The sequence below is a fragment of the Mus caroli genome, unplaced genomic scaffold (genome assembly GCF_978045245.1).
Source record: "Mus caroli unplaced genomic scaffold, Mus_caroli_1 scaffold_2, whole genome shotgun sequence".
NCBI classification, from domain to species: domain Eukaryota; kingdom Metazoa; phylum Chordata; class Mammalia; order Rodentia; family Muridae; genus Mus; species Mus caroli.
The window spans coordinates 160,356,087-160,371,311 of record NW_028227257.1 but is presented as its reverse complement, the minus strand read 5'-3'; the positions used below and the strand labels follow the sequence as shown (position 1 = coordinate 160,371,311).

At 40.9% G+C, this 15,225-nt stretch overlaps 1 protein-coding gene across 10 annotated transcripts in view; it reads left to right on the top strand.

Annotated features, from left to right (window-relative positions):
* Kiaa1217 (KIAA1217 ortholog) overlaps window positions 1-15,225 on the top strand; it is a 470,681-nt gene that overhangs the window by 90,781 nt on the left and 364,675 nt on the right. The window lies entirely within an intron of this gene.

The following is a 15,225-nucleotide window of genomic DNA, read 5'->3' as shown; positions in this document are numbered from 1 at the left end:
AAACCTGAAGACAGATTTCTCCTCCCTGGAGAAAAGAACCATGCTTATGAGACTCTGGGACAAGTCCCTGTCTAGCTGCAAGTTTTATTCACTCTGTCTGTCTTCGGACTACTTACCCCTAAACATGATTATGTCAGTAAGTACTTTGTAGGAAAAGTCCTGGAGTTCTTGGGAAGCCTCAGGGAACTAAAATATACCATGCACCAGAAATAGTACAGAGAAAGGAAATTAGAAAAAAAGCCACTCAGAGTTCATGAACTCTAGGATTACCCCATAACTATACATACCGAGTTCTGACCATATATAACATGCATCAGCCGTAAGAATTGAGCTATATTAAAGACAACAAGGGCAGAACCATAGAAGACATATGACGGTATATGGAATATGCAGATTGAGCTAGGCCTGTAAAATCTCAGAAAATCCAATTTGGAACGCACTAACAACCCAAAGGTTTGTGTGGATAGGCAGCTTGCAACCAATCAGGTCTTTGCCTGGGAAACAATAAAAATTCTTTACAAAGGACCAAGTTCTCATGACAGCAATCAAAGCACCAGAATCCAATACAAAAATCCCTTGGCATATAAAGAACTAAGAATATCTTCCCTCACTGGGCAGAAGACAGTCAATGAGCAATTACACTGTTCTGTCAGTTTGGTATTACCTGAGGAAGAATTTAAGTTTATTGTGCAAATATTCCACAAAAGCTCGAGTTCTTGAAGCATATAGGAATATAAGAGGAAAATCTACAAACATAGATGTAAAATATAAAATGAATAAAAATCAAAGTAGAAGATTCAGAACTTTCAAATATTTCGGACTGCAAAAAAATGAACAAATCCTCAAATTTCTGATATTTTGCTTAAAAGACCACTGAAAGGACATTCCTGGCATGATATGCTTATGTTAGAGAAGGAAAAAGATTTCACATCAGTAATCGAATCTTCTGCTTCTAGACACTACAAAGCAGACTGGAGAGGTGGCCCGGTAGTTAAGAGCACTTACTGTGCAATCTTGATGTCTGGAGCTCGGATTCCGCTCACGTAGAAGCCAACTGACTTATGAATATGTGGAACCTCAGTTAGGAGATGCATGGCAACGGATGGATCACTTGGACCTAATGGTTTCCAGCTTAGCTGAGAAAATCTGTGTGTGTGCATGTGTGCGTGCATGCATGCGTGAGTGTGCGTGTATGTGCATGTGTGCTGAGGAAAAATGATTTGTATCCTAGCAGTGAGTAGTAGTGAATAGATAGATACTTGAAATACAATTTTCAATATCTCCAAAAATATGAAGTGCTTAGCTCTAAGAAGTCAAGGACACAAGCTTTCTCTCTTCTCCTCTAATTTCTCTTTTTAACCCATTTGCTCTGGACTCATTTTCATTTCCCATCCACACTATGCATCTAAAGTTAATATATGACTGAAATACTTGTGGTTTTAAATTTTTACTTAAATCCCATGCCCAAGGGATCAATATCTCCTCAAAGAAACCAATCAGTTCTCTTCTGTGCTTGTTTTCCAAGAAATCACAATCATAAATGCTGATCCTGGCCAAGTGAGTGCTAAGCCATCTTGAGTCAAACACCTCAGAGGAGGCCGGACATCCCAACAGACCAAGAACCATAGCTAGGACACACCCATGCACCTCACAGCAGCTCTGCTCACTGAAGGCTAAGGCTTCCATCCAGAGTCAAGACAGAAAGTCATCTCGCTTCAAGTTAAGACACAGCTTAGCATCCCCACCCCTACCCAACAAAACCTCCTATCTATGCACAGGCCAGCTCATTCAACACAGAGGGAATTCTCGACTATGAATGCTTTACCACAAAGATTCTCTGCATGTCTTTCTGGCAGATAACTCTTTTCCAGGAAAGTGTGTGTTGATTTCTTCTCAACCCTCACTCAGTGCACTTCAGCCTGACAGGGTTAGCTGATGAGTCCTCAGTATTACCTCTGAATTCTGAGGCAGGAGCTGGTGGAACAGCTGTGCTCTACAGCCCTTCAGCCATTGTTCTGTAGCAAACATTATCTGGGGCTAGTCAAACAATGTCAAAAACACAGGGGTGATAACTCTATCCAGTCTCTGCCTTTGATCATTTGAAAAGAGTCAGATCAACATAAATGCATCTTACAAACTTCCAGAACTGTTACATGAATGATTTCTCCAATGGGCAAACTTTGTGTTTTGTTCATATATGAATATGAGCATAACAGAGCTCCTAAAACCTCTTTTGAAATAATTGGATACAGATATTTGGTATATATAGCTACCAAATATAAACATTTGAGGCATTCCTAGGGAAAATCATAACTCTCGTGAACTTCCTTAACTAAGATTTGTATTATATTTATATTGAAATCGAGATCCTTAGGACCTCTCGAGTTCTTCACCAAGCCCTGCATCCCTCATCCCATCTATCTTCTCCATCCTAAGTTCCCACCAGCCCTAGAAATGGAACCTGCATTTGGGGCCAATTCCTCAAGCTTTATGGCATAGCACAGAAGAGTGGGGAAGAGATTTCTTCAGTCATTTCAGCTCTATGGTACTTACACAGGGTTTAATGGCCCTAAAACTCACAGAGCATCACTATCTTCGTGAGTTTAGACAGCTCGGAAATGGCATCCTGCCTTTCTCAACCCCATGGGTTCCAGGTAACATGGACAGCTCAGAAAGAAGAGGATGAAATCTTCCATTGTTTGGGTCTTAATGGATATTAAGATACGGTGATGAAACAGACAGTCCTTGGGAAGGGCAAATGACAGTCATATTGGATATAGGCAACATTGAGAGGTGCAGGAGCTAGAAAGCCAAGAAAAGTTGCGTAGGTCTGAGGGAAGAGCCTTAATCTTGTTCAAGACTTAGTGATGGTACTATAAATTGACCAGGCACAAAACTGTGATAAATACATTAAGAGACATGGGTTGAAAGCTGGACCTGGTTGTATATGCCTTGTAATCTCAGCTTTTGAAAGGAAAAAAAATTCAGAAAAACATATAAAAACAAAATTGTTGAGGATAGTAGGATTTGTTTAGAAAAAAAAGGAGGCAGTTTATTAGCTATACTGAAATTAAATTTTGAAAATTAGTATGCCTCCATTTCTCATAACTAGTATTGCTTTATCTGCTGAATGGAAGAAATGTTTCACTTGGGCCAGGCAGACACTTACAACGTGAAGACAATCACTCTACAACTGAGCTACATTCCCTGCCTCCCACACCCACAAAAGAAAAAAAAAAAAATCAAGAGAAGAACTGGAGAGTAAATGTGCTTGTAGCTCTTCCAGGGGGCCTGAGTTCAGTTCCCAATGCCCACATAGGGTGGCTCAGGATTAGCTCTAGCTCCAGCTCCAGGAGATCTAACACCTTCTTCTGGCATATCTGGGTACCTACATCCATGTGGCATACACACAGGGACAAGTAAATTTTTAAAAATGAAATACAAAGTAAAGAGAAACAGATTCAGCTAATATTAATGTATGTGTTTGACCCCATTGCCCTGGTCTGGGTGGTGTAATTTAAAATGTAATCACAAGTACAATGTTGTTAGGGTGTGTGACCTTTACGGAATGATTAAGGTACGGAATGATCCCCTCAAGGATGGGATTTGTGCTCTTGTACAGAGGTCCAGAGATCTGCCTTGTCCCCTCCATCTGTAGGTATCCAAAAGAATGATAGCAGGAAACAAGCTATCACCAAATGCCCTAGCTACATGTTTCCTGGTGTTGGACTTCTCATCTCCCAAAGTACAAGGAATGAGTTGTTTATAGGTCAACTGACCTATCAAAGCCCAAACAAACAAGACACTACTACATCTAAAACATTAGCTCAGCCTTCATGTAATTAATATAAAGAATGTTAATGAGGCAGGCTTGCTCCTTTCCATCTACTAAATCTTCAAAATCCCTTTTAAAATTATTTTGTCCTTACAATGCAGTTCAATCTGGACATTAAGTTTTCAGCAAAGAGTGACTACAGAGGTGGCCCAAGAGTTATCAGCACTTTCTGCTCTCATAGAGGACCTGGGTTCAATTCCCAGCACAAACATTGTAACGCAGGACTATCTGTAATTCTAGTTCCAGGCTACCCACCCAACAAGCTCTTGTGTCCTCTTGAGTCCCCTGCATACATGTGGCATATGCAAACTTATGTAGCCATTTACACATAAATAATAGAGAATTAGGGGCCAGAGAGAGATGGCTCACTCATAAAGAGCCCTGAGTGCTCTTCCAGAGATCTCAGGTTCAATTCCCAGAACCCACATGGTGGCTCACAACTATCTGTAACTCCAATCCCAGGGGATGCAGTGCATCCCTCCTTGGGCACCAGATATTACATTGTACATAGACACAGATTCAGACAAAGCACCCATACAAATAAAATGAAAGGGTTTTAAATCTCTCTAAAAAAAAAGTTTTTCAAAAATAAAACTTATTTTTAAAGTTTTTAGCAATGTTACCAGATCTATGTTTAGATTTCACAAAATTCCCAATTGAAAAATAAATTCACAGTCTCAAGCTGTTCCAAACATATCCAAAGATTATTAAAGAAAAACAAATCCTTACACCACTTACATTTAGTTGAGTTTATTTGAGCAAAGAAACATTAAAAGAAAAAAAAAATCACAAAACAAAAACCACAGCTTACAAACTGGGCAGCTCCAGCCAATAAGAGCACGTTTCCAGTGGTTAAGCTCTTCAGGCTTTTAGGTGACCAGTCCAAACCTCTTGCCTCGTACACAATTTTATTTTACTTTACCAAGTTAAATATATATGGAGTTCTAAGTAAAGTTTAAAAATTGGAAGACTTTTTATGAGAAGAGCTATTACCAATCCAATGACCTGGGGCAGTTTAGATGAGACTAGATCATTTGGAGTTCTTAAAGTGGTATTGAAATACGGATGAGACAGTCTAAAACAGAGCCAGAACAGAGGGCTCACAGGAGAGCCAGACAAGGAATGAAGTGGATGAAGCTGATGCTGTTCTCACACAGACAGCACGGCAGAATCGAGCTTCTAAACTGGAAAGTTTGACAGGATGCCAGCTTGCCATGTCCGGCTCTCACTTGAACAAGAATTGTTACAGAGGAATATCAACATTCTCCTTCAGATTTTACAGCAGTCACTTAAAAAAAAACATGAGTGCTGTCCTTGAAACTAAAAAGCCATAATATATATCAGGAAAAGAAAAGGAATTTGTTAGCTGTGCCAAATACACAAACTGCTGTGATGTGTAGCAGAGGAGACCATCAATCTTTATCACTCTGCAATCATTAAAAAGTAGGTCAAAGAGAAGACATCGCAATAAGCACTACCCTGGTTATCTCTGCAGACTGGTGAGAAAGAGGGAGCACCCAGCTGAAGGGAGTTTAAAGAAAAAGTGCAAGGGGAGGGCCTAAACAGCTTGGAGGTCCCGAGGGACAGGCTAGCCTTTCTGGATGCAGCTTCTGGAAGCCACAGATCTGCCAGCTCTCAGACCTGTGTCCCATTCCTCCAGACTTGTGCCTCACCTATGGGGCTGGGGGAGGACTGGGCTACCTTCTGTTTCTGCTGACTCAACAGCAGGAACTTACTAATCAGCTAGCCTTCCCAGAGTGTCCCAGATTCAGTCTCATTAAGAACCAGACGGCCATCACGTCTGAGAAGGACCACCTTGTTGACAAGCCGGTTCTCTTCCTGTGCTGACAACACAACCTGTAGGCCTGTGCTGACTCCTGACAAAATGACTCTTTCCAGGATAACATGATCCCGTGTTGCCGAACAGCTAACTCAGAGAACTGCTGGTCTCTTTGGAAGGAGTTCTGGGCAGGCAGGCCTTTCCCCAGCCAAGTTATTCTTAGCCAACTTAATGTTGACATGACGTTATGAAAACTAAATGCATGTTCATTAGCTGTGGAACAGGATTTAAAATCCTTATAATCTAGATAAAAATGTGACAATAAAAAGAGCTCCGCAGTAAAAAGGATAAATCGAATTAAATTTGTTGTCAAAGGATTTCTGTTTATAATCATCCACTCCAATTTTGAAGTGGTTTTTTTTTTCCAATGCAAGAGGTTCAATTTTCAAAGCTTTATTTTCATTTTTCCAATCATGGATTAATAGTAGAAATATTAATATTGGAAAAACTGCGCAAGAAAGTATTTGCTTAGCTTTTTTGTAAAGCAAAAAATATTAAGAAACAGTTAGTATGGGTGAGTCCCACTAAGCGACAAAGGATGTCCCTTTCGTTTTAGTTTAAAAAATATTTTACTGCATTTCTTTATACTGTGTGTGCACATGTGTATATGTGAAGGCAAACAAATATACCACATGCATGAGGGAGTCAGGGAGAGCTTTGTTGAAGTCAAGTTTCTCCTTCAACCCTGTGGGTATTGGGGATCAAGCTCCGGTTATTGGGTTTGGCAGCCAGGACCTTTACTTGTTGAGCCAGAATCTTGCCAGGCTAGGATGTGCCTTTTAATATTTAAAAGCCGCATCTCTTCCCCCATGCTTCCACGGTTGGCTGCAAAGAGAACAGCAACAGTTATGAACTTAATGTGTAAGTGTAAGCAATCCAAGAATGCCTTTTTATAGCAGAAAAGAAGAAAGGCTGGTGGAGGACCACCAGGTCAACCAGAGCTGGATGTGCAACCGGCGTCCTTGGTGAACAGATAGGAAGGACGTGGTGAATTTTAAAAACAATGCCTTTTTATAAATGGTAGTTGGAATGGCAGGATTTGGAACACAATAGCGAATCCAGTATCTTGTGGACAGTTTCCTACAACGCTTCTATTTTTAGGTGCTTCGTGCTTCCTTCCTCCGTAAGTTCTTTCTAGCCTGCCCTTTAGGGTGCCAGGACCTCAGCGTATCTGCTGTCTCTGTCAGCTCCACCTCTCTCTTTCCTTGCCCAGATTCCTTGCAGTTTATCCATCCTGCTTCTTGTCCCAATCCTAGACCGAGCAGCAAACACAAAGGGTTTGTAAGTAGGGGACTTATTTTAGTTAATGATTATCATGTTGTTTGATTTTTCATTAGAGATCAAAGACTACTTTGGAATTTGATGTAGCCTGAGATTGAAGTTTTAGATTGCTCTATTTGAAGTTGCACAGACAAGGAATACAAGCCTGGTTTCACATGCACTGAATCTGATTCTAAGAGCCTGTGTCTGCACCTCCTGCATCTTAGACCTCCAACCCATCTGTAGCAGTTGCATGGACAGAGTTCAGAGTTACACGTGTGAGCAGCTTGGTCAAGGACAATGTGGTGTGTTCCTCTGAGTCCTATTCACTGTGATTTGCCCTGCTCACAAACACATCTAGGCACTGAGTGTGGTAACTGTAGTGAGATGCTTAAGTTGTGAAATTAAGGGAGTACCTGTTTTATAAGAGTTAGTCTGGCGGTTATTATGAAAAAAGAAACATTTGATTTCCATAAAAGCAAGTTTGTGTTTTATTATTTATTATAATACTAGTGTTTTAACATATTTATCACCAGATAAAATTAGCCTTGCTAGAAAAATGCCTGTGGTTTCTTGTTATCTTTGTATAAGCCATTAAAGTCAACACTTTGGAATGTAGTTGACCTCAGTTCAAATACTGACCCAGTCATTTAAGAGTGCCCCCTATAGGCAGTCACCCGACATCTGCCTGGATGAATTCTATTAGTAGATTTGGTGACAACAGTTATCACGGTATTAACATATCATCTCTCTTCTGCTGAAGATACTAGCAGTTAGTATTCAATCCTAGCACTTGGGAGGTGGAGACAAGAAAACCATGTTTTCAAGGTCAGTCCGTGCTAATTGCAAGCTAGGGGTAAAGCCTATCTCAACAGCCACAGCAGCAAGAAAGTACTTATCAATTAAAGATAGTGGTTCAAAAAAATAAAAGTAGACAGAAGTGTTGCTCGCAGTAAGGTGTGTGATTGCTTGTCACACTTGCAAGTGTTCAGTTAGGGAAGATGTACAGGGGGCTAAGCAAGTAACCCCTGGACATACTGCTTCTTATTTATTTGTATTTATTGCTTATAAACAATAGAAGTTTATTTCTCTTGTTCTAAGATTCTGGAGGCTTTGAAATCCAAGACCAGGGTACCATCCTGGTGGGATTCTACTGAGAGCCTTCTTTCAAGTTACAGAATAGTCCATGCTTGTCCCGTGGTCATATAGCAGAAAAAGGCAATAAACTGGCACCTCTGTTAAAAAGATTGTATCTTGCTAAACACCTCTCCAAGTATTTGGTCATTAGTCAAAAACTCAGAAGTTGCCCATTTTCACTCTGTAAAGAAAATCTGACTTATAAAAGTCTTCACTAAAATGAGGCAGGTTTGATGGCTCATGCCTTTAATTTCAGCTCCTGTGAGGCAGAGACAGACAGATCTCTGAGTTCAAGGACAGCCTGGTCTATAAGACCAAATTCCAGGACAGCCAAGACTACACAGAAAAACTATGCCTTGAAAAATAAAAACCAAACAAACAAAATGATAACCTGACTCCATTTCCCACCAACGGAATTGACTCCTTACTTAATGCAGTCTGACCTTTATGAAACCCCTGATTGACATGTTCATCAGGGAATACTCAACAGGTTCAATCTTTGCCTGCTGAACCCTCGTGGGAGGTGACAGTTCAGTGTCACTCACTCTCTACCTCCAAAGGAAAAACATTTCAAAACAAATGTGCAGCTGAGCTCTCAAGAGGCAGAGACAGGAGGATCTCTGTGAGTTCCATGTCAAGCACTGTTGTATAGTGAAGCCCTGTTTCAAAAACAAATGTGCCCAAAAGAAAGGTACTTGGAGTCATTTGATGAGTCTTACCTTCTAGATGATGGTAGGTCTTCTCAAGATGACCTGCAATTAACTGAAATTTTCAGTGTATCTAAAACTACTTAAAAATTGAATATGCTATTGTTGTTGTTTAGTAGTAGCAATTTTATAAATGTTTACTGCAGTTTTCTTGTTAACCTAACTGGCTCCCAAATAATTGAGACTGGATTATTATATTTATTTAACAAGCTTTAAGGGTAACTGAGCGGCATTACTCTATTTCAGTCCTCTAAACTAATCTGGCTACTGCCCAGTCAAAACCCCAAAGATACTTGCATTTTAGTACTGATCTGGCTCTCTGGGATCCAGGTGTTTTCTCATGGTATCTTCTAGACTCTCTCCCCATGGTGAATCTTCCCATTCCTCTTTCTGTCCACCTCTGCTGGCTAGGAAGAAGTTCCATCCTATTCTCTCCCCTGCTCAGGCACAGGCTGATCAGCTTTTATTGAACTGATCCAAGAATAAATGGGGGCAATACTTACACAACATCCAGGCAGGAGATTCTCACAATAAGGATTCCAACCAGATATGGGTGCACAGAAATCAGCATTTGAATTATACAAGGATAATCTTTACAGAGTACACAGTAACATTATGCCTACAGTTGTTGTTGCTATTATTGCTGTTCATGCTGCTGCTGTTGTTGTTGCATAATGCTGGGTGCTTGGGTTTAACAGCACACATGTGGATGTCCAAGGAGAACTCCTTAGGATTAGTCAGTCCTTTCCACCTTTACATGGGTCCCAACTTGCATGGCATGAAAGCTGAGTCATCCTACTGGCAACCAAGGTAGCTATTTTTTTTTAAAGAAAAGAAATGATAAATGTATATACCTCATAGTGGTAATAAGTTTATCTGCTCTAAACTCCCAGCTTGTGGTTGACTGTGTGCTTCTCCTTATGTTTTCATATGCCTGAATCAGCTCAATGTCTGAGCCACTCCCAAACTATGACATTGCTAATGCCTCCCCTCTGATACTCCTGATTTATTACTTACTACTATCTATATTCCATCTTTGCTACCCCAGTCTCAGTTGGGGGAGGGGCCCCTGGGGCTGCTCTTTCTCCGCTCTAATTTTAAATTGTTCATTTTATTTATTTACATTTCAAATGTTGACACATACTCCTTTCCCGGTTTCCCCTTCATGAACCCCCTATCACATCGCCCCTCCCCCTACCTCTATGAGGGTGCTTCCCCACCCACCCGCCCACTCCTGCCTCACCGCCCTAGCACCCCTTCACTGGGGCACGGAGCCTCCACAAGACCATGATCCTCCCCTCCCCCGATGCCAGATAAGGCCGTCCTCTGCTACATATGCGACTGGAACCATGGGTCCCTCCATGTGTACTCTTTGGTTAGTGGTTTAGTCCCTGGGACCTCTAGGGGGATGGGGAGCGGGGAGGTCTGGTTAGTTGGTATTGTTGCTCTTCCTATAGGGTTGCAATCTCCTTCCACTCCTTCAGTCCTTCCCCTAACTCTTCCATTGGGGTCCCTGTGCTCAGTCCAGTGATTGGCTGAGAGCATCTGTACTGGTCAGGCTCTGGCAGAGGCTTTTTCCCGCTCTTACATGGCTGTATGCTTTCTCGCCTGCAGCTCTCGAGCTCAATCCTCCTGCTTCTCTGTCATGGAAATTCTAAAATCCTTCATTTTCTGGTTCCTCACCCAAGAAATCTAAAGTCTCTGTCTCTCTGCCCAGCCATTGGCCACTGGCAACTTTATTCACCAATCAAAGCTAAGTGGGGGCAGGGACTCTCAGCATCTTTCAGGCAGACATTGGAGGTTCCTGTGTAATTTTGGGAGCCGAATTAACACAAATAGCAGTACAACCATCTACAGCAATGCATTCTCAGAAATCCTGGTTCTAAGTCAAAATTCAAGTGATCTGGTCTCTGGAGGACAGGGTTTACAGTGTTCGTTACTCCCGCTATCCTTCGGGGGTGCATGGGTAACTGTTTCTTCCACTGGTGAATGTGAAGCTGCAGTGAGAATTCTGAAATTTTAGTTTCTTTAGAACAACAGAGAAATATGATAAGAATGTTTTCATTTTAATCCCAGGTGTGGGGATATGAGTCTGCTTCACAGCAGCTAACTATGATGTTTGGAATTCTGGGAAGTTTTCTGAGGGTATATAAATGCTAGGGCCCTGATAAGTAGGGTGATTGTTGGTCATTAAGGGGGGTTAGATGTGGTTTGTTAGTAGTCATGCTCAAAGAAGAAGCAAGAAGAAAGAAACTAGATTCTGATATTCCCCCTCTCTCCCCACCCCTTCTATCCTTCTTTCTCTCCTATCCAGTGATAAGGGGTGAAACTGGGAGTGGGGGAGATAAAGTGTGGGAGGAAAAAAGAACCCACAAAGTAGAAATGACCAGCGACATGAGACAAGCTGCTCTTTTATACCAGAGACCAGACAAACATACCAGCTTTCTTTGATAGTTTGAAATTTTTATATTTCTTTGCAGTTTCATGGGGATAAGGAAAGGTAAAGGGTATATTGTCACAGTTTGCCTAAAGATATTTTATATCATCAGGAAAGATTTATATTCTTTGTACTGGCAATGCTAGGGAACTTCTCCTAACTCTGAAATCATCACCCTGGGAATTCTGTGAAGGGCATAGTTAGTATACTTGAGTTTTAAGGCTGACATTGTCCAGCAGATAGGCTGAGTCTAAACAGCAGGGGAATGTCTATCACACCACAGATCTATGAGAAGCAAACCCATTTAGTCATTTTTGTGCTTGAATTTTTATTTTCAATTGTGTGGTTTAAAAAACAAAAATAAAAGTTATTAAATTTAATATGTATATTGCCAAATTCTGGTTTTAAAATACATGGTGTGCCAGCCATGGTATATTTGACTAGACTAGCAGGAACAGGATCCTGAATTCCACCCCCAGCACTGCAAAGGGCCATATAAAAGGGATACATAGGCACACACCTTTAATCCCAGCACTTGGGAGGCAGAGGCCAGCAGATCTCTGTAAGTTCAAGACTAGCCTGGTCTCCACAGTAAGTTTCAGGATAGCTAGGACTCCATAGTGAGACCCTGTCTCAGAAAAGGGAAAAGAGAAGAGAGGCTATATATTATTTGGGTTACAAAATGAGATTCAGCCTCAAAAAGAGATACCATTTTAAATATTAACAGTCACGTTTGAGTATATAAATCTAAAAGGGCTAAAGAATTTTTCCCATATTCCCTAAAAATAAGTCGCCTTTGCATAAAAACCATATATGGAATATTTATCCCTCAAGGAGATTTTTCTTTTTGCTTTTTGGCTTTAAATTTCTAAAGCTATTTTGCATTCTTAATGATAGCATTCATTCCTATGAATAGATTGCACATTTTTTTCCCTTGCACAGATTTGAACTGGAGTTTACAAAACATTTGTGTGGTGCTGTGCAAAAAATGCTGCCTCTCCGGCTGGTCCTTTACATTTAAATAGAGAGGTTTGTGTTTTGTTTTTTTAATCTAAAAGTGGGGGGAGGGGATGAAAATAAAGTTAAAAGCATCTTCTCATTTGCTTATATGTAGTCATTCTGAGAAACACTGTTCACATAAATATATTTCTTTATTTCCATAACATGGCCAGTTTTGGCCTTCAGCCCTTACTCCCTTCTGAAAATGTTAGAATCGTTTAACAGAAGCTCTAGCAAGGTTTTTGTTTATATAGGCAGATAGCTTTGTCCTGTACCAAGGGAGAATCCCAGAGCTTTGCACAGACTCTCCTTACTGTCTTGCCTCTCCTTTCCTGTGGAAACACAATTAGAGCTTCCTGGGTTTTACAAAAAAAGCCGCTTCCATGATATGATAGCATTGCCAACTTGTGACGGGCATTTTTCTTCCTCAGAAGAGGCTACTCTTCAGAAAATGCAAGCCGTTTGTTTAGAAAGCAGATGATGAATTTTGTGTATGTTCATTGGAAGCATCTGACAATTATAGAAAAATCGTGGACAATTTTTTTTATTTTGTAAACAGTACTAAGGTTTTATTACTCAGTCTGGCTCTATGTAGAAGAGCTAACGCTAAGACTGATTTAAAGATGGCCAAGTCTTACTTTTGTATCTCCAGAGACTGGGGATATTCTAGTTATTCTGGAGAAAGATGGTGACCCAAGGAAGCCGGGGGGTGGGGGTGGGGGTGGGGAGAGGCTGTCTTTTGGTCCCGTTGCTTTTGGGGATTATTCTTCTCTTCTTCTACTCTTTCAGTTTTAGAATCTTGCTTGGTTACAGGAAAGAGATTTAAAAAACAGTATGGCCTACAGGGAGAGGAGCTAAAGACAGCTAAATGGTTAAGAAAAACAATGGCCAGCTGTAGATCAGTACTGGGCATGGCTGGTAAGGGTCCCTTCACGTGGAGTCCTGGGGATTTTCTACTTCTGTCTCTGGGCTCTAGGTATCTTTCTGGTTGTACAGCTTTATCCTCAGCAGCCGAATTAAATTAGACTGATCAAGCTGAAGTAGACAGTCCTGGCTAATCCCAGTTCATACCTGAGATGAAAAGCTATCTACTCCAAAACAAGCAAGAATGAGATCAACCTGAGGGTGAGACTTAGGAGAGAGGAGAAGAGGGACTCAGACTGGGCCTCAAGAACAGAAATGTGGGGAGGGTGGACATATGTGTCAAGAGCTGAGCACAGAGGATAACATGGTGGAAGCATTGATGCTGCTCTGAGGTACCAGCTGGAACTAAACACAGATGTCACCCTTCTTTGCTATGTAGTTTTACTTACTTTGGATGTTAGATGATATTATGAGAACCTCACCAACGGACTAGTGTATGTTACAATAGTCTAGGGTATTCTGATTGAGTCTTATAGATTTTGTCTCATTGACTTTTTCTCAAACCTTAGCATTAGAAACTGCTATATTGTCTCAGGGACAACACGACTGTGAGTGTGAAGATGAGAAGAGCTGGTGTTCTGGCATCCACTTACAATCAACATACATGGGAAGCTAAGGCAGGAAGCCAACCTGCACATAAAAATTAGACCCTGAGATGGAAGGAGAGCAAGGGAAAAGAGTCAAAACTCAAAAGGAAAGGGTTTTTGTGGTTCTGATTTTGAGTACATTGGGCCACTCAGGTTCCGTGACTAGTGCTGGAAGTGTGTTCCACAGACACTCTAGAAGGACATGCAGAGTATCAAAAAGAGTCAAGGGGTGTGTGTGTGTGTGTGTGTGTGTGTGTGTGTGTGTGAATTGATGCAAAAAAAAAAATCATACCCCTTTAAACCTACACAGATCCAGGAAATGGATTTAACCCAGTCCCCTAATTTTATAGGTTAGGGGACTACACATCAGAATAGATCTATGTGAACTCAGTCATACAGCTGGTAGTGACAATATTATGACTTGAATTTAACCTAATTCCAAATCGTGTGTTAACTCCATACTAACCACAACTGTTAAATTTAATGTTCAAATGGCTAAACAGATATTCTTTGCTCTTACCAAAACAACTGAGGTTTGTGGCCATAGACCTGACATTTTAGATTAGAAATATTATCCTGCTTTTTTTTTCCTTCTCTTTCTTCTTTTGTCTCTACTATCTCAAGGATCTTTTGGTTCTTAATGTAGGTAATAATCAATCACCCTCTCCCTCTCCTTTCCCCTCCCCCTCCCCCTCCCCTCCCCCTTCCCCTCTCCCTCTCTCCCTCTCCTTCTCCCTCTCCCTCTCTTTCTGCCACCCCAGCATTTAGTTATGGTTTTATACAGGTAATATGTATTTTAAACTCTGCATTGATTGGTGCATATTTTCTATAAATGCTTAGGTTGCAAATGGCAGTGGCTGCCATAAAAGTAAACCATCTTTGTGTGTGTGAGTACCCAGACAGAGTGGGCACTATCACAGCCTGGTTCCTTGCCTTCTCATTTTCTGCCTAAGTACTCACCCTTACAAAAGCCTGCCTGTGTGAATCAGCATGTAAAATATTTGTCATATGTCGAAATTGAGTTAATTACTTACAAAACACTGTCCTTTGTGAAGTACTATTCCCTGTCCCTTCAGCATGAGGGACACTGGAGCAGAGATAGCTTAGGGAGTGTGAAGATAGTCACTGCTGTGAGATGTCTACTCCTATTCCCATGACGCACAGAATGCTCTCCGAAGCCAAACACATGACACCCTTTCATCTATCATCCAACACTTAAACCAACTTTGCTGTCTTGTCTTTTCTGGTCCCTAAGAAAAACCCAAAGTTCTCTTTGTTAAGAAAGATGGTATTGATTTATTTTCAAACCAGGGCTAAATCTTTTAACAAGGAAAGGAGAGTTAGAGGTTAGATTTTGGTTCTCATTAAGAGCAAACTCTTCTAGAAATTGTGGAATGCTGGCAAAATTCTTTAATAATGTATAAATAAATCTCAAGTGACTAATGGAGGAAAGGAATGAAATTCACTCATTCTGGGGTTAAGAATAAATCTAATGACAG